This window comes from Equus caballus, chromosome 14 (genome assembly GCF_041296265.1).
Source record: "Equus caballus isolate H_3958 breed thoroughbred chromosome 14, TB-T2T, whole genome shotgun sequence".
Lineage (NCBI taxonomy): Eukaryota > Metazoa > Chordata > Mammalia > Perissodactyla > Equidae > Equus > Equus caballus.
The window spans coordinates 55,794,690-55,818,390 of NC_091697.1; the positions used below are offsets into that span (position 1 = coordinate 55,794,690).

The following is a 23,701-nucleotide window of genomic DNA, read 5'->3' on the forward strand; positions in this document are numbered from 1 at the left end:
ATGCACCTGGAGCACAGAAGGCTCCAGGCCAGGTCCCAAGGTCTTTGCACACCCTGATGTATCAGAAGTTACTCACCTGTGCCTTAGACCCCTTGTCTAAACTTGGCCTAATGAAAGGATCATGGATCATTGTCAGAATGAAGCAACGTCCAACCCCTTATGGTTAAATTATGAATCAGTCATCAAAGGGAGAACAGTCTTCTCACCTTTAAAAGGAAGCCTGAAATCCATTTTCTGCTACATAAAACACACACATACACACAAGGGGGATGATTCAAATAGACAAGACCATTGTAAACTGCAAACTCATGCAATTTAGAAGCCATCTTGTCTAAGGAAATCTAGCAGACATACGAGAGGGCAGGCCCCTGGTGGGACTCAGGGTACTCCCTGGCACTGAGGCTGGACACTGGGAGGCATCCGCAGTTTCTGTTTCTTTGGCCCCTCAAGGTTATCGATCAGCCAAAGGTCAGCTTATCCCTCCTTTCTACAGTATACCCCTGAATCACAGCAACCAAAAAGAGGATGCATGTTGGAGCTGGAGGCATATTGGAAACTCTCTAGACCAATCTCCTCATTTGTAAACAAGGCAAGAGAATTCCAGAAAGGAACACTGCCTTGTCTGAGGTCACACGGCAAGTCCATGCTGGAGTCAGGAAAAAGAAGCCAGAGTTCCTGAATCTCAGCCCACTGCACTCCCAGCATGCCCATCATAACACACCATCCAGAGTGGTGAGTTACTTTCCACGTGTATCTGTCCTAGCTCCCTAAGGAGGCTCTAATCTCCACTGGTTACTTACAGTGCTTTATTCTCTGTCATCCCCAATAGTCCCTTAATTAGAAGGTTCCTTAGGACTTTAGTTTTAAAATGATGCTTAGTTAATAGCTCCCTACTGAGCTGCTCCCAACTGCTCATGAAATCACCTAAGGCAACACTGAAAAAAGTAAAAACCTCATTCTGTGAATTAGGATCAATATTCAACCAAATGCCAGGTAAGAAACTGGATTAAAAATGCCATTTCAGGATGACCCACTCTACGTACCAGGGAACCAGCCCTAAAACCAGGAACACAAGGGCTGAGCTATCCAAAATACTGGGCCACTGTCCAGAGCGCTCTCTGCCTCCACGGGCACCACTCTCCTCGTGTCCTGGGAGGTGTGGATGTAGAGGAACCAGGCTCTGCAACAGTCCAGGAGGGGAGTCCCCCCCTCACATGGCACTAGCCACAGCCTACGGATGGCAGAGCCTGGAGGCAGGCACGCTGGGGCACCATTCTTTCTACGTACTCCATTTCTTCAATGTGTCAGAGAGCTATACACTGGTGTAAAAGAAGGATTCCAGTTAGCAGATGTTCAGTAAGTAAAAACCTGCTGGTCACTAGGAACAAGGCCAGAAAATTGTACCACAATCTACAACTCAACTACTGAACAGCACTTTTACAGACACTCCTAGTGACAGAGGCAGCAACAAGCATAAGGCCCACAACCCCCCTTCTGGAAATTAAGCAATCTAGATAGATCTTCCCCTGTTTGAGATGAGGAGAGAGGGAAAAACAATAACGACAAGAAAAAAATGATCACAGAACATCTAAAAAACTGCATTCAGGTTTGCAATTTGAAAGTTTTTAATGCAATACCAGGAAAAAAACAACACAACAACCCTGCATTAGGTCCACAAGAAGCAGAGCTGACACCACAGAAAAATGAATTAGTAACGTGGAGGACAAGCATGAGACTCGGAGAGAATGCAAAGGGCAAAGTGACGAAAACAACGAGGAAGAAAAGAATAGGTTGCGTCCTCATTCTCTGTCCTACCAATCCAAGAATTATAGAACTTCTTAAGGAAGAAACTCATACAATTGGAACAAAAGCAATAATGAAAGATATAATTAAAGAAAACTTTAGCTAGTGTGCACATTGAAAGGGCTCATAGTACTCTAAGTAAAAATACCTTTAGAGGGGGCTGTGCAGATGAGAGTTAACAAGGCAGCCCTGAAAGTGTTCTTCTGAGAGGAGTCTGCTTGCTGGTGTCTGGGAACTTGGCTGGTAAATAGTTTCCTCCACTGACATAAAACTGCCTAAATGGTAAGTAACAGCAGCTCACTGTGCCCACACTGTTTTTACAAGCACTGTGGTTTATGCTGAACACCTGCTTTCCTTCTGGGAGTCTGGAATTTTGGCACACTCTACACAGACTGCCTATATGATCAGACCCCAATAAAAACACTGGCGTACTGAGTCTCTAATGGGCTTCCCTGGGCAGACACGCACATGTGCTGCTGCATTTTCCTTGCTGGGGGAAGAGTGAGCTCTGTGTGACCCCTAACGGGAGGGAGAGAGCATAGGAAATCTGTGCCTGTGTTCCTCCAGACTCCGCTTGTGCTTTTCCCCTGTATAAGCTGGTTGTATGTCCTCACTACATTGCCGTAACAAATCTTAGCCATGAGTACACTTTACAGAGAGTTTTATGAGTCATTTTGGTGAATTTCAAACATAGTGATGGCTTTGGGGACCCTTGATACATGGGCTTCACTTAAAACACGTTAGCAAAATACTTGAATTATAAGAATAATTTACTTTTATATTATAAGCATCAAGGAAGAAAAAACAACTTCTTACTAAGAAGATTAAAATTGGTTGACTTCAGACTTCTCCTTCACCATCCTATATGGAGCAGCCTTTAGAGGGCTTTGAAGGGAGAAAGTTGGGAGGCAACAATTTTGCAGTCTTCAGAGTAAAGGCAACAGACAGACATTCTTAGATACGCAAAAAATTGGGAAGAAGGGAAAAGAAATTTGTGTTGGTTTAGCAGTCGCACCTCAAATACAAATGTATAAGAAAAAACATAGCATATATAGGGTTTGGTACCATCTGTGGTTTCAGGCATCCACTGGGGGTCTTAGAATGTATCCCCCATGAAAAAGGGGGGACTACTATAGTTTTATTCTTAATGGTTGCTTAACGTAAAGCATAGCAATAGGTCTCAATTTGTAAGAGTTATTATATTGAGGATTGTTGTTTTGAGTAGGATTCTGAGCCACATCAGAGCTCCATGGGAAAGAGTGAGGGCATCAATGAGTGATGCCTGGCCTGGAGGGAAAAATGGAACATGGCAGTACATGTGTCACTCATTTATCATCCCTGATCACATACTCAGATATTGTGTTTTAAAAATTAATAAACAGAAAAGAGTCTCCATTTTTTCCACAAAAGAATAACTGTATAGTACAAGAAAAAAGACCATTTACATTTCAAGAAGCTTGAGTAGTAATTTTCTGCATTTAAAAAATTCATATTGGAAAAAAAATTACTTCTATTGAGTGACTTGAGTCATCACGTGTGCGTGTTTTAATGCACTGGGAAAGTCAATAAATCACTCAAATGCAATTACTATCTGTCATCAATAGTATCAAAATAGTTTTTGATTTGGACCTCTCACTGCTCCTTGGTTAGCTATGCTTTAAAAAGTAATTATGTAGTATGATCTCAACTGGATAAAAATAACATATTAAAAAGTCATTGAAGAAATCTACCAAAGCGTTAATCGAGGTTACCTCTGGGTGGTGGATTTTTGAGTGATTTTTAATTCCTTCTATTATTTATCCTGGCTATTCTCTGTTTGCACCTCTGCTCACTGTCAGATCCATTCTCCACTTTTCTCTACCTTGCTCTGTGACCCAGGATCTGTAATCTTATAGGCCACATCGCCCAGGCTCTCTTGCCCTCTGGCTTCTGGTTGGTTTTGGCCAATAGCGGTATCTGGAAGAGATCAGAGGGAGGAAGGAAAGAGACCAGAGAAGTGTAACTCTTTTTTTTGCTGAGCAAGATTGCCCTGAGCTAACATCTGCTGCCAATCCTCCTCTTCTTTTTGCTTGAGGAAGATTAGCCCTGAGCTAACATCTATGCAATCTTCCTCTACTTTTTTATTTGTGGGACACCTCCACAGCATGGCTGGTGAGCAGAGTAGGTCCGTGCCCAGCATCCGAATCCATGAACCCGGACTGCTGAACACAGCATGCTCATCTTTAATCACTCAGCCACCAGGCTGGGCCCAGAAATGTAACATTTGAATAACATTGGCACATCTTGTTATGTCTCAGCAGTATAGTGGGTCACTCATGTACATGTTGCTGCTCTCTTCGCTGCTTTTGGATATTCTTTCCCATGTATGTAAGTAAATCACATCATCTCTAAAGGTCACGCAAATCTGAATCCACCCAAAACTTATTCACCTGTAGTATTTGTATCCCTTCCCCTGGGGAAGAAATTGAGAAAGCAGCGAGGGGTCCAGGGCTGAGGACAGGAGGCTGAGGTCAGGATGGCACCTTTGATTCTGAATTCTGTGGCAGAATATAGATTATATCTTAACTTGAACATGCAGAGACTGGGTGCAGTTCTATGCTAAAAATGGTCAAAGTGACGGAATGCTCGCTTTATAATAATTATGAGGAAAATCAAGCAACACTTTCTGCTATTTAAAGAAAACATTTATGAATCTCATTAATCAGAAAAGAAATGAGGCCTTCCTTATGAGTTTGAAAAATCAGATAAAAAACGAACGTAAAAAATTTCTTCATCTTATACTTCTGTTATAAAATCACATAACTACTTTAGTCTACATCTTGGTTTCACTGTCAACGGGTTTCTCAGTTTTGTTTTCCTGGGCAATCAGCTGAAATGGTTTCTTCATTTCATCCTTTTCCATCACTGAGTTACCCATTTTGACATCTCGGATCTTCAGTTCATGTCACCACAAGTTCAATTTTAAACACAGGATAAAAGTCTATATTTCATACTAATGTTTATATAATATTGTTGGGTAGACAGAAGGAGGTTTGAAAAAATAAAATAGTAAAGGAAGAAAGTACAAAAAAAGGACTGATAGATCAGCTGTGTAATATTTTTAAATCTCTGTGATGGAAATAAAAAACATCATAAGCAAGAGAAGGCAAATGACAAACCAAGATATGTATTTGCAGCATAGGCATGAAAGGATCAATATCCTTAAAGTAATAAGCTTTTGCAAATCACCTGATAAATGAATTACACAATAGAAAATACGGGGTAAAGAGCATAAGCATTAAATTTACAAAAGAATAAACTAAAATTGAAACTGAATGAATGAGAAAGTTTACTGTATGATCACTAGAAAAGTGAGTTAAAAGTTTAAAAAGTGAGTCATAAATTTAAAAATCCTTGCCAATTTGATAGATGAAAGATTATAATACCCAGTGTTGCAAGTATAACTTTTCTTAAAGGCAGTTTGCCACATCTTTCAAAACTCTTTCAACTGCGTATGCCCATTCACACAGAGATTCCACTACTCCCAAATCATGGGAGATGGGCTTAAACATATCTGTATCGAGTGATCATCTCAAGATTATAATGGCAAAATTTGGAACAATCAGAAATCAGGGGATTGGCTAAATAAGTTCAGGTAAGTCTGTACCATGGCGTATGTGCAGCTGTAAAAATCACGTGTAGGGGACCATGGATGGAAGGGAAAGTAGTCTTGATCTACTGCTTAGTGATATACAGGACACAACCTCGCTTGCATTCTGTGCAAATGTGTGTCGTGAGGTGGTTTCGAGCTGTGGAATCTGGAGTACCCAGCCTGCCACTGAGTCCCGGCCCCACCCACCTCCCAGGGTCATCCTGGGCAGATTTCCTGTCCCTTCTAAATTGCAGCGTCTTCATTTGTAAAAATGGTGTTCATAAAAGTACTTACCTTCTAGGGTTGTACTATACACAGCCTCAGATGATCCAGGCTAAGCATTTAGTACACTAACTCAGAAATGCACATTAGGTTATTACCATTTTTAAAAATAATGCAAAGAAAAATATTCATGGAAAATACACAAGCAGGACACACACTAAAATCCTTGGTAGTGGAGCTGTCACTAGTTTTTGCTTCTTTTTACTCATCTAGGTTTTCTGCATCGAATGTAGATTACATTTATAATGCTAAAAAACACAATAAGTGTCGCTTTACAAAGAGGTTACTAGGAGTCTGAAGGAAACAGCTGAAACCCATTTTTTCTAGGAAGAAAAGAAAGAAGAAATGGCCAAATGAGGGGGAACCACCCCCACACTCTAGGAAACAAGCTCCCAGCTTCTGGGCCTGTGGGGCAGAGAAGGGCCACTCCCCAGCCTGCCAGGCAGCAGGCCTGAGGTCACCGCAGCAGCTGCTCCTGGTGCGGGCTGCACACTGCCCCATTGTCTTCCCCAGGCTCCACTGGAGTCAACGAGAAGCAGATGGCCAAGACACCGTGCACACGATGAGCTTCCCCTCACACACCTCAGAAGCAAGGCCTGCTTCCAGCCACCGGCGAGGCAATCTGCTTTTCATTTTATAGGCAGAAGAAAGCCACAGAGGAAGGAGGGAGGCCATAGTTTTCAGGGTGTTGGGGGAGTTGATGCAAGAATCATTAAACTCTTCCCTACTCTGAAAACAAAGCAGCCTAACCCCGCAGGATGCTTGCAGCACAGGCAGTAAACCCAAGCTCACCTCGTACAACCTCCGGCGGAGGCAAGCCAACCCCGGAACCCGTGTCCTCGACCCCAAAGTGCCAGGCTCCTAGGACCAGTGCGGGAAGAGTTCAAACTGGGGCTTCTTCAGTTCACATTGTGTAGAGGAGCCGGAGAAATACCATGCAGTGGCCAGGAGCGGCAGGCCTCAGACCGTGCGGCCAAGGAAACATCAACACTGGCACCAGGCAGGGAGCTATCCTGCCTGTGGGGCCCCTCCCTCCCCGTGCCTCGAGGCGCTATCCTTTTCTGGGTAGAAGCCAGGGCTCTAGAGCCCCTGTCCTGTCCAGGATCTTATCCCAGCTCTCTGCTTACTGGCTGCGTGACCTCAGGTGAGCTGCTTAAACTCCGCTCCCTCATCAGACAGATGAGCACATTACCTCATAGGAAATACGACCACTGCAGCAGGTAATGCACGGGAACTGCCTATACAGTGCCTAGCTATTATCATTTTTATAACTGCCAGATTCTCCCTGTCTTATTTCCCTCCTCTTCACACCATGGCATCATTTACACCATGGCATGCTCTCGTGCATAATTTCTTCTCATCGCAGAGACTGTTTTCAGTCTTTGCTTGAGGGTGGTCTCTGCCTGTGTACGGCATGTGGGTCCCCACCTGCAGTCACCAACGATCTATGTTGTCTTTGGGATGAGTCCAGATCGCTGTATGTGATCACTGTGTGGCAGCCTAGCACAGCCCCACGTTTTTCCCCATCAGGCTGTCGTGTAGCAAGGACAACAGTCTTGAGAGCCAGAGAATAGCTTGTAGATGGTGGAATGAAGGAATCGGTGGAGAGGACTCCAGAGGAAGGAGAGCAAAGGGGGAGCATTTGAACAGGTATGAAGGTGGCTGCAACTCGAGAAGACATCAGAGAAGGGACAGAGTTTCAAAATGCTCAGGAAAGAGAAACAGTTCAGTGGCCTTCTGGAGGTGGTGGCAGAAAAGAAAGATATCATCAACATGAAAGTCTGGAAAAACAAGAATCAGAAAGATACCTACATGATGGACAAACAAATTATAGGTGTAGGGAAAGAAAAGAGTGAGGATTCTGTACAGATTGCACGATAATTGAGATTTTCAGAAAGAGATGACAAGTCCACTGCATCAAGGCACGTCTAAATCAGGTGAGGGTGCCTTTGACTGGCAGCTTTCCCTGAATGTGCTAATTACACTTATTTGTTCTCAAACAGAAATAGCTTATTTGTCATGGGAGCTGAGGTCCTAGGGTGTGAGACAGCATCTTCTCTCAGTGAGCAGGTGGGTAGTTGTGTTTGAATGACAGAAAATACATGACTATACAGCAACACAATCACTTTTCACGAAGAGTTTTGGATTGGGTCCCACAGCTATATCTCACAGAAGTGACTGGATCAGGGGCCTGGCTAAGATGAGAGCTCCTAGAGAAAAAGAGAAGGTGGCAGCAAGACTAACAGGGATACTGTCCTTGCATCAGCCTGCAGAGGTTAGGTTATGTTACAGTAACAAACAACCCCAAATCTCAGGGGCTTCAAACAAAAGGTTTCTTTCTCCTTTGCACCCATGTCCACTGTGGGTTGGCCAGGGCTTTGCTCTGCCTCTCACTCACAGCAATCTCAAAGTCACATTTTGGATGAGAGGATTGGTAACTAACAGTGCTTCCAACTTGACTCCATAATCACAATATGAGGGAAAACACAACTCAGAATATTAGTGCAGAGCAGACCCCCTGAGAGGACCTAGCCCAGAACCCTTCTATTTACAAGTGGAGAAATAGGGGGTCAAAGGACAACCACGTGTCGTAGGCAGAATTCTAAGACAGCCGCCAGGATTCCTGTCCCTCAATGTACATCCTGTGTGATCACCTCCCCTTGAGCATGAGAGGGACTGTAAAAATGATGGGATATCACTCCAGTGATTATGTTCCCTCACATGGCAGAGCGGATTTTGCAGATGCAATTAATTTGCATTAATTAATTAATTGCAGGTGTGATCCCTTGGGTTAACCAAAGAGATTATCCTGGGTGGGCTTGACTTAATCTGGTAAGCCCTTAAAAGAGACAAGCAGCAGCCGCAGACACTCTCCTGCTGGCCTGGGAGAAAGCAAACTGCCATGCTGTGATCGGCCTATGGATGGGGTCACCATGGCCAGGACTGAGGGCAGCCTCTAGTTCAGCAAGAAAACGGGACCTCAGCCCTACAGCTGCAGGACCTGAATTCTGCCAATGACCTGAACGAGCCTGGAAGAGGACCGAGCTCAAATGACAACACTGCTCTGAGCCAACACCTTGATTTCAGCCTGGAGAGACTCTGAACTGAGGATCCAGATAACTTATGCCGACTCCTGACCCACAGAAACTGAGAGAGAGGGAAAAAAAATCGTGTTGTTTTAACCACTACGTTTGAGGGAATTTGTTACACGGCAATAGAAACCGAATACACCATGGCAGCGGCAGGTTCTGCCACTTGCAGCCCCCAGGCTTGTCTGCTGAATTCCACCACTGGGCACGCCTCTGCAGCTGGGGAGGGCAACCAGACTTCACCCTTGGAGCCATCAGGAAAACAGCTCAAATAAACACCCCCATTCTCTCTTTTCTTGAGTTTTTTGCTCCATTCAAACCATCTCACACACCAATACAGAGGAATCTCTCAAAAACACTACTTTCACCCATGCCCTCCCCCCACTCAAAAACCTACAGCGACTCCCTCTTGCCGGGACAGCAATTCTGGGCTTCTAATCCCAGTGTTCAAGGCCTTCCAGCCCTTTCTCTACCTTCTTCTGAACACAAACTGTCTATTCCAGGTCTGATGGTGTCTGCGTGGCCCCTCTCACCTGCTCCCCTTCTGTGCCCTTCCCCAGCGAGCTCCCAGGGGCACTGCCCCCTGCCCCCTCATCCCTGGTCATCTGATGGGGGCTTTAACACGCCATCCCCCAATAACATAAAATCCCCTGCAGTGACTCCCACCCACTGTCCCCTCTCACGCTCTGACTGTTCAATAGCACCTGCACAGCCACGAAGCATTCCTACAGTTGATTATAGCCAATAGTAAACTTCCGTTTAACTCTCCTCCTCCTGACAAGATTTCAGGCTTTCTAAGGGCAACAGCCATGGTTACTCCACGGACTCCACCCAGAATCAGAAAAGACATTGTACTCATAATACCCCCAAAATGGAAACAACCCAAATGTCTATTGTTAGGTGAAGAGATAAATAAATTGTGTTATTTCCATACAATGGAATACTGCTCAGCTGAAAAAAAAGAATAAATTAATATGCTATGTTATTAAATTAAATAACATGCTACCACATGAATGAATCTCAAAAACATTATGCTGAGGATAAGCCAAAAAATGTACAAACTGTATGATTCATTGACATAAAAAATCTAGAAAAAGCAAAACTAATGCATATTGACAGAAAGTGGATAAGTGGTTGCCTGAGGCTGGGGGCCAGGGGGATGACTGCAAAGGGCACAAGGGGACTTTTTGGGGGTGATGGAAATGTCCCATATCTTAATTGTGGTGGTGGCTACATGGATGTATCTATTTGTCAAAACTCATCAAGCTGCATACTTACAATGGATGCATTTTTATATGTAAATTTTGCCTCAATAACGTCACTTAAACAGTGAAAAGTTTGTATGTTATGAGTCTCAGTTGACTCTTTGCCGGAAATGTCATAGGACATACCTTTCTGAAATGGAGATCAGCACATGACTTGTAAAGGTGATCCCAGGAAAAAGTCTACAGACTCATGATCAGGCAGCCAGCCCCCAGAAGGCCGGTAGAACCTTTCTCCCAGACGGATGAGCTCCCAGGTGAGAGCAAAGAAGCGGCCTGAAGGGTGAGTTAACTGACAAAGAGGAATTGCCCGGCAGCAGACGCCCAGAAAAAGGAGAGAGAGGAGGGCACGAGGGGCCGTGCACTCAGGAAGAGAGGCCTGGATTCGGAAGGTCAAAGATGTGCTGACCATCCACGGGCTCTCCCCGTGCCATTTGGTGAGGTGGGGCTCTTGCAGAGACCTCACCAGAGCCCAAAGAAGAGCTTTTGGGACCAGCCACCCCACCTTGCTCTGAATCCACATGTCCCGACCACCAGGTTATAGTCAGATTTCCAAGGGAGCCAGGTCCTGAAAAGGGGTCATGGGGTACACCCCACCAATGAAAGGCATCCTGGTCTAGATTAAGTGCCAGAGGGCCACTGCCCAGGTCATGCTGCCTGTGTGGCCTCTGGGTAGCCAGCCATGACCCCTTCTTCCTGCTGTCACTCAGGACACTGCCTGAAGGAGGAGGCTCAGCCAGGGCGGCAGCTGGAATGCAAGGAGAAAACAGCAGGGCTCCAGAACTGGAGGGAGCCAGATGAAAGAAAACATTCCCTTCTTTGGTAAGAAAGAGAGAGTACCTGAGCATTAGCACCCCTGGCTGGAAAGAGGCAGACACCAAGTTCTGAGGGAGGAAAAGAAAGAGAGTATGCCCCAGGGTTAGTGCTGTGTGCAAAGCAGAGAGGAGAGGTGTGGTGTGGGAGCTAGTGAGCAATGAGGCAGGAGGAGTCAGGAAGCTCAGCTGTGGCCCAGCAGCAGCAGAGACTGAAAGGGGAAGAGAGAGCACTAGGGAGGATAAGGCAAGGGGAGAAGTGCTCTGCGGTCTGGTGCGGACACGGCCCCTTTATATAAACGGCTGTCAGGCAGCCCCTCCACCTGACCAAACCCCAAATGCTCTTCTTTCCCCTTGAATTCCTGAACACGATCAACCGTAACACCTTTCATCGGAGCCCGAGCCCCATACTCGTTCGTCAGCACTGCCCTGACCCACTGCCCATAACCCAGCAGTTGAGAGTCTGCTCTCCTCTGCCAGAGGTCAGGGCTGGCCCACCCCTTCCCAGGGACATTGCTGGAATCAGCCCCCTGCTGCCCCACTTGCTGAACTGCATCTACAGGAGAAGGGAGCCAGTGTTCATTAAGTATTTACTACCTTGGATATTTTAATTACAATTATCATAACAACCCTATGAGGAAGGCAGTGTTATCACCATTTTGCTGACAAAGAACTTGGGCTCAGAGGGTGTAGTTAATTTGCCCAAATCTAAACAGCCAATAAGGGGCCAGCCCCAATTCAAACCTCCTTCCATCTCCTCTCTACTGCTCCCAAGTGGACTTAAATACTCAACTCATCTCCCTGATTAAAATCCCCAGTGACTCCCTATCGCTTACAGCAGTGTTTTTCAATATTTTTTGTAGTCATAGACTATTTTCTCTAAAAACTGTTTACCTGACCTATCACACAGATAACAGCAGGGCTGACTCTGTGCGAGTGGCGAGGGAGGGCCAGCACTCGGCCTGCTTTTCTAGATGACATCTCCACTTGAAGTCTTGACATCACATCAGTTTGCTTAAGACTGACCTCTCAGTCTGACCCCTGCCTTTTCCTGAATTTTCTATTTTAATGAACGGTTCGACCATCCACTCAGGAACCTGAGAGCCGTCCTTCTTACCTGCATCTCCTTCATCTTCCATAAGCAATACATCAGTGAGTCCATTTGATTTGCCTTTTTCATCTCTTTTGAACTAGCCTCCTGCTCTTCGTTTGCGTTGCCAACAGCCAAGCACCCAAGTCCCAGCTATTACAGTCTCTTACCTGGACAGCGGCACAGCCTCCTCACTCTCACCCTTGCACCCCGACAGCCCATTCCCCACCTGCAGCCAGAGCGAGCCGGCACAAAATTCCCAGCCAAAGAAGACAGCCACTGGGACAGGGGAACTTCCTGACATTTGAGTGGCATCATCGCTCCCCTTTGCCCTCAATCAAATATGGCTATATATTTCCTTCTTTTCATTTTATTAAATTTTTTTTTATAACCTTGAGATGAGACTGTCAACCAAAAAGTAAGCTGAGAGTCAAAAGAATGGGGTGCTGGTTACCTCACGTGTTGTGTGACCGCTGAGTTTCCCCAGCCATAGGGCAGAGTGGATAGAATCTGCTCCTTCTTTCTGCCTGCAGTTGTGATGGAAATAACTTAGGAAAAATATTCAGAACTAATTACAAGGAACATATACATCTAAAGCGCTCATGTGTTGCTGACATGAAACAATACATGTGGCTATATCGACATCTGGTTGACAATATGATGTTCTAAGATCAAATACAAATTTGATGATGTAACTAAATACCTATCTTCCCGCTTTTATTTGTACTTAGAACAAGATCCCTTTCAGAATCTATCTATATTTGTACACGGAGTTGGCCACATGGTCATATAAATCATGTGAAAATTTGGAGCAGATGTTATCGGGTAGCTGGAATTCTGTTAGGACTACATTTTAATGGAAAAACAACACAGAGCAGACTTCCTACATGCTTCACAGATAGGGTAATATAGCTGCTTGAAAGGAATATTTATATTCCAGATAGGCTGATTTTTAATCAACAAATGTGATTGCTAATTGTCTAGTCTGGGATGAGTCAGACAGTGGCGTGTGCAGGCATCTCCGAGCGGGAGGGGAGTGGGCCCCAGGAGGAGCCTTGACAGTACCTTCTCTGTCAGGGGCGTCTTGTGCTCTCTCCTCTTACCGGGTGATGGAGATCTCTCCCAGGGCCTGCTCACAGCAGCCTCCGTGGGCTTGCAGCCTCAGAAATTTTCCTTCGAGAGCGAAGTGGTGAATGTGAGCTAAAGCTCAAACCCCACCAATTATAGAAAACGGCTCTGTGGTACGTACATGTCAAAGATTTTTGAAATCCTCTGTTTTGCTGTGTTTACTCGTTTGAGTCCGTTTCATCTGAAGTCTTTGTTTTGAACCTTGTTTGGAATAATTTTGCAGGCGTGACTTTCTAGGGAGGCAGAATGTCCTTCTGGAGACAAACGCCTGTGCTTCCTCACAGATAAAGTAGGTGATGTTCTGCTTTGCGCGGCCTCTGATCCCCTGCTTTTATTCCTCCCTTTCATATTATCGAGTGGAGCATCACAGATTTGAAGTCTAGATTTTCTTCTCCCTCCTTTTTTGTAACTTGGAAAATGACGAGGTAAAGCTACAATGTTCAACGTGGGAGGTCTGGCGGATAACTGGATTGGAAAATGACTTAACCCAAACAATGAGTCAATTAGATTTTCCAACACAGAATAAGGTTGTTGAACTCTGCTCATTTCCAATTAGGTTAGGGGTCCTGAATAACTGAAAACACCATCCGCAGTTGGGCATCTACCTGTGATTTCAGGGGAGAGCTGGAGTGGCTGAGCACAGGACTTTACCAAGCGCCCCGAGCTCATGCTGGGGTTTGAGGATGGGGCATGCTGAGCATGCGTCTTCCCCGGCACTAAGCACCCCGGACGCAGAAGGCCCCACCATTAGCGTGTTTCTACAGGAAATCCCTGGGATTAGAAAGGCAGCCACACACCCAGCACCTGGCCTGCACTACCTCAGAGTAGCCCGGGTTCAGTCTGGCGGAGTAAACGACAGACAAAGGAGAATGACAAGAATGCCATAAATCTGAAAATGACTTTTCTGGTTGAGGTAATTACAAAGATCACCAAAAACAGAGTAGATGTAAGAATCTGTTTCGAGAGACTGGTGCCTGCCTGTTAAGATCCAGTGCCAAAGCTATACACACTGCCCTTGTCATTTTATTGTTTCAGATATTTGTTGAGTGCTGACTATGTACTAAGCACTATGTACTTGCTGTGTACCAAGCTCAGTGGTCGCACAACATCCCCACTAAGCAGAGTTCGTGTTGTTTTCATTAGCACAGAGTATTATTCATAAGATATCGCTAGACAAAAAAAGGAGTTTGAACCATAAAAAGACACAGAGACTATAAGAACAAACAACAAACTATTAGCCATGGCTCTCTGGGGAATTGGATAATGGGCAATTTTTATGTTTACACAGCATTTTAAAAATATATATACCACTACCCAGCATATGTCTAACTCAGGCCACCAGGAAAAAGTCCTCCCAAGAATGAATCATCTACAATTAGCAAGGGCAGCATGTTATTTGTTACCGTAACTACACAAAGCTTTACCGACTGGTCACTTACCTCATTTGCCATTGGCAGCTGGCAGATCTAAATTTCTACTTAGGAAGCCCCCACACTTAGATCCTCCTAGATTTCTTCATAGCTTTTTAGTACATAGTTCCTAGGTGGACAAGTTTGGTTCAAGTCCCAGAGAACCCAGATGTCAACACCTAATTTGTTTTGACATGTTTTATGTGTAAGAAAATGGAATTTACGTCAATTTCAAAGCTAACACGAAAACCAGGCCTTCTATTTTCCACCAGAAAACAGCATCACACTATTGCATTTAATCTTTTTTTCCTAGGTCAAGTGTAGACAGGAGACATAAACTCTAGGTAATTCTGGATGCACCGAGGTGAGCAGAGAGACCAGCTGCTAGAACACTGAGGACTCGGATGAGTAGCGCTGGGGATGTACCACCAGTGAGTAACGGCCAAGGAATTAACTCCTTATAAATACTGATTGCATTGAGTGAGCATTTTTGGATTTCATGTAAATGTTTCTATCTTAACATGTTTGCAGAATTTTCAAGAAAAATAACGATGAAATATCTGGCGAATTAAGGATGACTGAAGGTCGTCATACTGCAGGGAAAAAGTGTATAGACTTGATCTAAATGAAATTTGATGTCAGTGTGAGTCATGAGTACACCCCAACGTCACATGACACTTTGATAATTATCCATGATCTGAGAGAACGTGCCTCACTATTGCTATAAAGTTCAAGGCACGAAGTGTATGAATATTATTTTTGCTTTGCAGTCAACCAGTGGAAAATCCCAGTTTTGAATTTGGACCTGCCAAAGTGTACCTCCAGGTTGTGCTTTGATTATCTCAGCACAAATGATCTTAATATGTTTCCTAAACAGGGTAACATCGCCATGGATACTTTCCACTGCCCTATAACTTCCCTTACACATTCTGGCACTTTCTCTCAAAGCTACCACATATGAGACCAATCGAACACATTAGCATGTCATTTGTTCTCAGCATGGATGGGACATTCGGAGAAAAAGCTGCATAAAAAATTTGATGAAGAGAGAGGAAACATAAAATAGAGGAGAATCAGAGGGGTGGAGACCCACAACTTAACTCAGACAATGTAGTGGGGTGACTTAACCCTCTCCTAGCTCACGCAGCCCCCATGGTTGGCTAACCAAAACCACTCTCTGTGTGAAGGGACAGAATAGGGGAAGTGACACGTTTAACTGAGATAGCTGACCACAGTGGGCAGGGAGGGAGGAGAGCTGTGGCTCACAGAGAAGATGGGAGAGAGCTTTCTCTCCACACGTGGATGTGGGAGCTGAGAGCCAGCGGCCCCTTGTTAGCCCAAGGTGCCACATGCAGAGGGCCTGTGCTCAGCTTTCGGCTTCCTCACACACCTGATCTGTGTCGAATGGAAATATCTTTCCTGCAGGCATGTTGGGGCGCCTGGCTGGGATTACACGTTGGGCTAATCAGAGAGGCCATCGGGACTATTGACATCCATCCAAATACTTTCTGCTGGGCTGTCACAAAGAGATTGCAAATGAGCACAGCAGAATAAAGATAAGTGTGACTGTCACTCTGCTGCCTGTGCTCCCTCCTAAATGTCTCTGAAACCTGCCCACTTCTGTCCACCTCCTCTGCCAGCGCAGGCCCAGCCACTGACCCTGCGACGTCCTCCTCGCTGCCCTTCTTCACCATTCTTCCATCTGTTCTCCTCACTGCAGCCAGAGCCGTCTTCTCAAAACACACATATGGTCACAGCTTTACTTGGCTTAAACACCTGCAGTGGTTTCCGGTTGTATCCTAAGACAGCATCCGACGTCTCTCACGTGGTCTGTGAAGTCTACGCACTGGGCTTCTCCACTCCTCACCACCAAGGACCCGTGGCCTCCCCTCACACCACATTTCCCCCTCCCTTCCTCCTTCAGGACACACTGGTCAGTCTTCTTGCAGGGCCATGGCACGTGCTCCACCCTGCCCCTGAGTGCCCTCTTCTCTTCTCTCCCTTGGCATCGCCCCAGCACCAGCCACCTCCTGTCCCCGCTCTTCTTTCAGATCTTGACTCAGGCATTATGTCCTCAGAGGAGGCTGCCCTGACCCTCAGTCTAGGCCAGCCCCCATGTTATTCACCGTAATAGAATTGTGCTCTTTTCTTTCATGGCACTTCCTAAAGTTTGGCATGAGACATGAAGCAAACAACCACACTGCTGAGGCTCTGGCTCCTCCTCTGGAATATAAGCTCCATAAAGGCAGGAACTGCTTTCGATTCACCACCTCACCCTTGGCTCCCAAGTCAGGGCCTGGCACTCAGCAGGTGCTTGATAAACATTTGTATTATCTCAACTCATGCCCACTAGCCAAGCCATACACCAACTTCCCTCCCCGAAACCAGCAGTGATGAGCAGATGACTTCTACCTTTGCCAGCCTTTTCTTTCTCCTTTCACATTTCACCCCTGAAGAGCTGACTTAGTAAAAAACTAAGATAAATGCTCTCTTTTAGAGATGACTTTCTTTAATGATAAATCATGCTTAGAACATAGAATAGGAAGAAGTAACATGGTTTTCTTTCTTTATCCCTATTTGCCATCCTGAATTGACAATTTCTGGCCAGCCCCTAACTGTTCTGTTGGCAGGCTGAGACCCCTTGACCGGACCAGATCATAGGAAATTCAAAATGGGCCCAGGTCAGAAACCAGAACCTAGTCAGCTAAGCTCCTTCTTCCAGTAAAACCACCCAGAGCTGACTGTCCTCACTGCCCGGACAGCCAGAGGTGTTCACACAGCTCAAACCAAGTTCAAGCCAACGGGTCCTGAGTGCTGCTCCTCTGGAAGCCACTTCTCAGGAGCTGTGGTGCTGGGACAACACAGATCCTCCTAATAATGGTAAGTGACCTTAAGGCTTAAAGTCATACTTGGCCACGAAGAATATTACTGTAAACGGCCCTAATTGATATTAATGCAGGAGGAGGAATCCCAGAGGATCTCAGCTTAGAACCTGCCTAGCAGGTAAGCACATTAAAAGAACAAATATTTCTGTGCTAGAATTGGTTACAGTGAATGTTAGTGACTTCATAGATTCATTCACAGAACATCTGGAGAAGTGGGGATGAGTCAGGAACCCATCTTTCGATTAATTAATTTGGAAACTCAGAGACATGCAGTGAATTGTCCAAGTTCTCAGAGCAAGTCAGCGGCAGAATGAAGCCAGAGAACTCACTCTGATCACCGATTACAGCCAGTTCAGGGTCCTTTTGTTCAGTCCACGATTACAAAAGGGTTTTACAAGGGGGATACCTGCATCAAAACCACTCCAGAAAGTTTGTGGGAAACACTCTGACTCAGAAACCCCTGGCGATGGGACCCAGACATAATCGTGTTCAACAGCCTTGCCAAGGATTCTGATGTGCGCTGACATTTGAGAACCACATAGCCAGACTTAAATTTTTGCCTTGAAAGCTCATGTCTTTTCCAATTTTATTCTTCACACTGAATTTGTACCTTTTTAGGATAGGGAGAAAGACAGATGAAGAATAAAGTCCATGGTCTTCTTGAATCTCCCCTTTGAAGTCACTGGTACTTGGGGTAAGTGAGGGGACTTCTACATTAGGACTTGGGATAGAAGGAGGGTATTGCTAAAATTAGAGGAATCATTTTGAATGAGGGAAGGGCATTTCTCTCAGTGGCTTCTGGGGGAACTGATCTAACCCACTGCTTAGAGCTGGAACAGACTTTTTACAGCCTAGGGGATCAAGAAGTGGAACCCAGGGCCTGTCACCTGAAGGAAGAAAGAGGTGATTTCCCTTGCTTTGGATCCAAGACACTGAAGAGCTGCACCCCAGGAGCAGGGAAAATAGAAGTAGACAGGTCTTTGCAAGGACTATAGCTCATCTCAATCTTGGAAGTTCTTCTGAGCTCATCCTGGCTCATTGGGATGCTTAGGGATCTGGCAAAAGTAAACATAATTCCTCTCTGGAATTATAAACTCATCTTAGTCCTCTAGTTATTTCTACAAAAAATTTTGTAAATACAATGTCCAACACAAGATTAAAAATAACCAGAGCCGCTCAAAGATAAGACAATATGAGAGAAAAACAAGAAAAGCAATAGAGAAAAGAAACAGACCCACAAGAGCTTCAGATGTTCGAGTTACCATACACACTTTAAAATAACTGCTATTTATATGCAAAGAGCTAAAGGATAAGCTTGAGAATTTTTGTCAGAGAACTAAGAGTTATAAAAAAGAATCAAATGAAAGATTTGGAAATTAAAATTACAATAACTGAAATTAAGAACTCAGTGGATGGGTTTAATAGTAGATTAGATACAACTGAAGAGAAAAGTGGTAAAATAGGTTAAAATATTGTACTTGAACTGTGATTTGTAGACCAGACGCACTGACATAATCTGGGAGTGTTTTTTTTTTTAATAGATTTTTTCTTTTAGAATAGTTTTAGATTTACAGAAAAGTTGCAAAGATAGTACTCATATAACCCATACCCATTTCCATATTATTGACATCTTACATTAATACAGTATATTTGTCACAATTAATGAACCAATATTGATACATTATTATTAACTAAGCCCATGCTTTATTCATACTTCCTTAGTTTTACTTAATATCCTTTTTAAGTCTGGGAGCTTTCTAGAAATGTAGGATCTTTGGCCCTACTACAGACCTAGTGAATCAGAATCTATATTTTAATAAGCCCTTCAGGTGATGTTAAAGATACTAAAATTTGCAAAGCATTGGAAAATGGAAAAAGGAAATTTTTCAGAATGAAGCATGGGGAGAAAAAAATAAGGAAAAATATAGAAGAGAAAGGAAGAGGGAGAGGGAAGACAAAGAGATGCTGGTCTTATGTAAGTATAATTGCAGTCTCCAAAGCACGTGACAGAGAATGGTTCAGAAGCAGTATTTTAAGAGAGTGGCTGAGAGCCTTCCAAATGGATAAAAGGGATCAAGCCACAGAGTCCAGAAGCTCTAGGAACCTTAAACAGGAATAAAAGGAAATCCACGCTCAGGCACATCATGGTAAGTCTGTTGAAAACTAAAGACAAAAACAAACAAACAAAACCAGGTTTCCTTGAAAGTAGAACTATTGGACTGAGAGCTGACTTCTCCCCAGAAAGAGTGGAGCCAAAAGACACTGCAGTAGATCTCCAGAGTGCTGACAAAGGCAGCTGCCAGCCTGGAATTCTAGATGCACAAAAAATATGCTTTAGAAATGGTGACGTGAGGAATGCAGACAAGTAGAAAATGAGAGAAGTTTTCTCTAATAGGCTGCACCTTTTTTAGATATCAAAAAGTATCTTTCAGGAAGAAGGAAAATGATTCCAGATGGAAGTCTGGAGATGCAGAAAGAAAAAACAATGAAGATGGAAAATATGAGGGTAAATCTAAACTACTTTCAACTACATAAAATAATAACAATGTATTGTGGGTTTAAAAGATAGATAAAAATTAAAACACAAACAATGGCAGAGAGTTAAAGTATTAAATAAAATCACTGCATTGTCCAGAAAGAAAGAGAAACACCAATTAATACTGGATGTTGGTAAGTTGAAATGCACGCATGCTATAATCTCTAGAATAAATATGAAAAGAAGGATCAAAGGGCCAGCCCTGGCGGCCTAGTGGTTAAGTTCAGCAAGCTCTGCTTCAGTGGCCCGGGTTCAGTTCCGGGGCACAGATCTTTATTGCTCTGTTAGCAGCCATGCTGTGCTGGTGGCCCACATACTAAAAAATAGCAGAAGATTGGCACAGATGTTATGTCAGGGCAAATCTTCGTAAGGAAAAAAAAATTAAAAATCATAAAACTCTCAAGTTAATAGAGGTATGAATGTAAATATAAATAATTAGTCACAAGCAAGGCAAGAATGGGGAGAAAAGGGAATATAGAACAAGCAAGAAAAATAGAAAGCACTGAGTAAGATGGTGGATTTAAATGAAATCAGTTTTTACATTAAAGGAATAGGTCTAGCTGATAAAGAGTCTGATTCCATTTTGAGATGTTTGACTGCTAATGGTCCTTAAGTCTTGCCCCTCCTTCTTGCCTTCTGCCCCACATCTGGGACAGCTGGTAAGAAAACCTGGGTTCTCCCTCCTTTGGCACCAGTGGGAAAGTCAAACCACACAAGCCCCTTCCTGTGTGAGGAAATCCTCACCCCAACCCAGTCCCCTAACCACAGTCTCCTGTTCTTGCTCTCTCACGCCGTTTCGGGCCTGCTTGAGAAGTCTGGCCTGTTTTCTCAGACGGCCTCAGTTATGTAAGCAACAAACCTTTTCATATCCTCTTGGTGTGCATGTACGGTGTCATCAGCCTCAACATCCAACCAAATTTTAGATGGCGGTCTATCCTGCTTCTTCAGGGTGGCTACAACAGTCTACACCTTCTGTTTTAAGAAACAAGGTTATGAGAGCTGATTTAAAAATATAAAACCCAACTACATACTATACTATTCACAAGAGATGTATCTCCAACATAGGGATACAAAAAAGTGGAAAGTAAAGGATTGAAGATAACGTGGAAATCACTAAATATATTTGGTTTTGCTCTATTAACATCCCAAGATAAAATAGACTTTAAGGTAAGGTGCATTACCAGAGACAAGCACTTTTTAAAAAGAAATAGTTCAATTCAGAGGATGATAGAACTATTCTAAAACTGTATGCGTCTAATAAAAGAGTCTCAAAATATTAATTCACAAATCAAGTTTCAAACGCTAGAGAAATAGAAATGTGCAATCACGACGGGAGGCTGTTGCACCCCTATTTCCATAACCGAAAGAACAGACAAAAAGCCAGCAGAAATAGAGAAAAGGTGAACACCACGATTAGCAAACTGACAGAATGGACACATTTTCTACACTTCAAACTGCAAAAGACACATTTTCCCTCAAGTGTACACAGAACATTTACAAAAATTGACCAAGTAGTAGTTACATGAGCCTTCCTTTTTTGATAAGTCATTGAACTGTTCATTTTTATTTTATTCACATTACTGTTTTTCCACACTAATCTGGAGGTTCCCTGTCCAGGATTATTAAGACCCTCCATGGTGTCATACTGAGGCTCTTTCTACCTCCGTGTTTCACCATACATCTCTTCCATTTTGAAGGCCGCCCTGGTACCAGAGGCTGCTGAAACTCCAGTCATTGGAGCCACATTCCAAACACAAGAAGGAGAAGATAAGAAGAGGAATTTTACAACCTCTCTGTAAAAACATTTTCTAGAATTTGCAAGTACTATTTCTGCTTAAATCCCATTCGCCAGAATTTAGTTACTTTCCACAGAAGGCTGAGAATGGAGTCTTTATTTTGGTTGGCCATGTACCCAGCAAAAAAACTGAGGGTTTCATTGCCATACAGGGAAAACTAAAATGAAATCCAGATACTGAAACAAAAAGAGAGGAAGAAAAACATTCATATTTTGATCCTATCTTAGTTAATGGACATTTTCTCCACCCCCAGCCTATCACCACCACCACCACCAACAAAAAAGACAAACTTTGCTCCCTGGGGTCCTCTTTGCCTATATTCCTTTAGTGTGGAATGAGGTGGGAATGGATGGGCCAGAGAGGAACAGGCAATTTTTGCAAGCAAGCAATTACTAAGTCAAGTGAGCTTTGCATCCATACCCTAAACATAGTAGGTTTAACGAGTAGGCTGTAGAGGTCTCATTTTTCAAGTTAAAACGAGTGAATTGCATGGAAACTGAAGTCATTAATAAACACAGCCTCTTTTTCATGTAGGATGTCCAAGTCTAAATCAAATGCAACTGTGGAAAGGCCAGATGTTATTCCCATTGCTACACTGCAGTGTTTTCCTGGAAGTGATCTCACCCCGACGATAATGCCGTTGTCCAGCTGTGCATACTATTTATATCTAGAACCCCCGCTTTCGGGTTTAAAATGCACCAAACTGCAAACAGCTACTGCTTTGAGTACTGAGCATGTCACAGAGAATTCAAGCAGAATCCTTGCGCTGCGATCTGTTAACTTTGATGGCTGTCAAAAACGCAAGAACTTATGTAACTTGTAACTTACGCAACTTGTAAACGTTGGATATTGCTATGGGGCTCTACTGCAGACAACACCTCCACCTTAACCAGCCTGGGGAACTAGTCTTCGCGGTCCTCTTCTGGGAAGAAAAAAGTTAACCACAATTAATTATCTCCTACAGATTAAAAAGTGCGTAATCCCAAAGCCAAAGCCATAAACAGAATGCCAATCATTTAAAGAAAAAAAAGAGAGACTATCAAGAAGGGTGATGATGCCTTTTATCTGAAGTATTTCTTTGTTTTTGTTTTGATCTTTTTAAATGTGAGGCTGAAGAGAGGCATCATGAGAAAATAAGCTGTTTTTGAAGAATGGCATAGAGTTTTTTTTAGAATAATTATACCATTTGGGTTTTATGCATTCATTTCACAAAAACATTATTTGTCCAGTGGCACAAAAACAATATAGGTATTAACACATCGATAGCTATATATACTTTTAATATTTGATTCTCATTACAAATGTGAAATAAAACAGTCAGATGGTTCTCACGTTGAATCTCAATATGAAGAAAGCTAACCTTAAAGCATACAAACAACAGCTAACATTTCTGGGGTGTTTCCTACGGGCCAGGTCCTGTGCTAAGTAGCTTGTATGCTTTATCTCATGGACTAGAAGGAGGTTGTATTATTATCCGGAGATTTGGCAGAGGAAAGTGAGGTACAGAGAGGCTACGCCACTGGCTCCAGCCCGGGGGCCTCTTAAGAAGTGGAGCTGGGACTTGAGTCCAGGGCGCTGGCTCCAGAACTTTCCTCTAAGCCTGGATCGCACAGCCTGGGGTTAAATGAGACATAATGTGCTATGGGAGTTTAGCCCAGTGCTTAGCGCATAATGAGCTACCAAAGAGGCAAATGAAGGATGTTTACACAAAAACAGACTAATGCAAGCTGCAACTGGCGTACCTTCCACTTCCCCCGGCGTGTTGTGTGGGAGAGGACAGTTAGGTAACCAAAGGTAATGGAAACCACGTGGTTGTGGGTCCTTTTCTGGTTCTACCTGCGCCTCACAATTATCCCTGGGTTCCAGGCCAGGCTCACTCCCGGAGGGGCTTGGACCAGTGGCTTTGGACCAGTCACTTCTCCTCTCTGGACCTGACTTTCTTCTGGAAACAAGAGGATTTGGCTAGAGTCATTCCTAA

The 23,701-nt window shown here is 43.9% G+C and overlaps 1 long non-coding RNA gene across 1 annotated transcript; it reads left to right on the forward strand.

Moving 5' to 3' along the window:
* Positions 1 to 624: 624 nt before the first annotated feature.
* Positions 625 to 22,707, forward strand: LOC138917480 (uncharacterized). The gene is made up of 5 exons (XR_011425568.1): positions 625 to 732; positions 14,820 to 14,937; positions 17,137 to 17,386; positions 18,010 to 18,085; positions 22,258 to 22,707. It is a non-coding gene; the product is annotated as an uncharacterized lncRNA (long non-coding RNA).
* Positions 22,708 to 23,701: the final 994 nt, after the last annotated feature.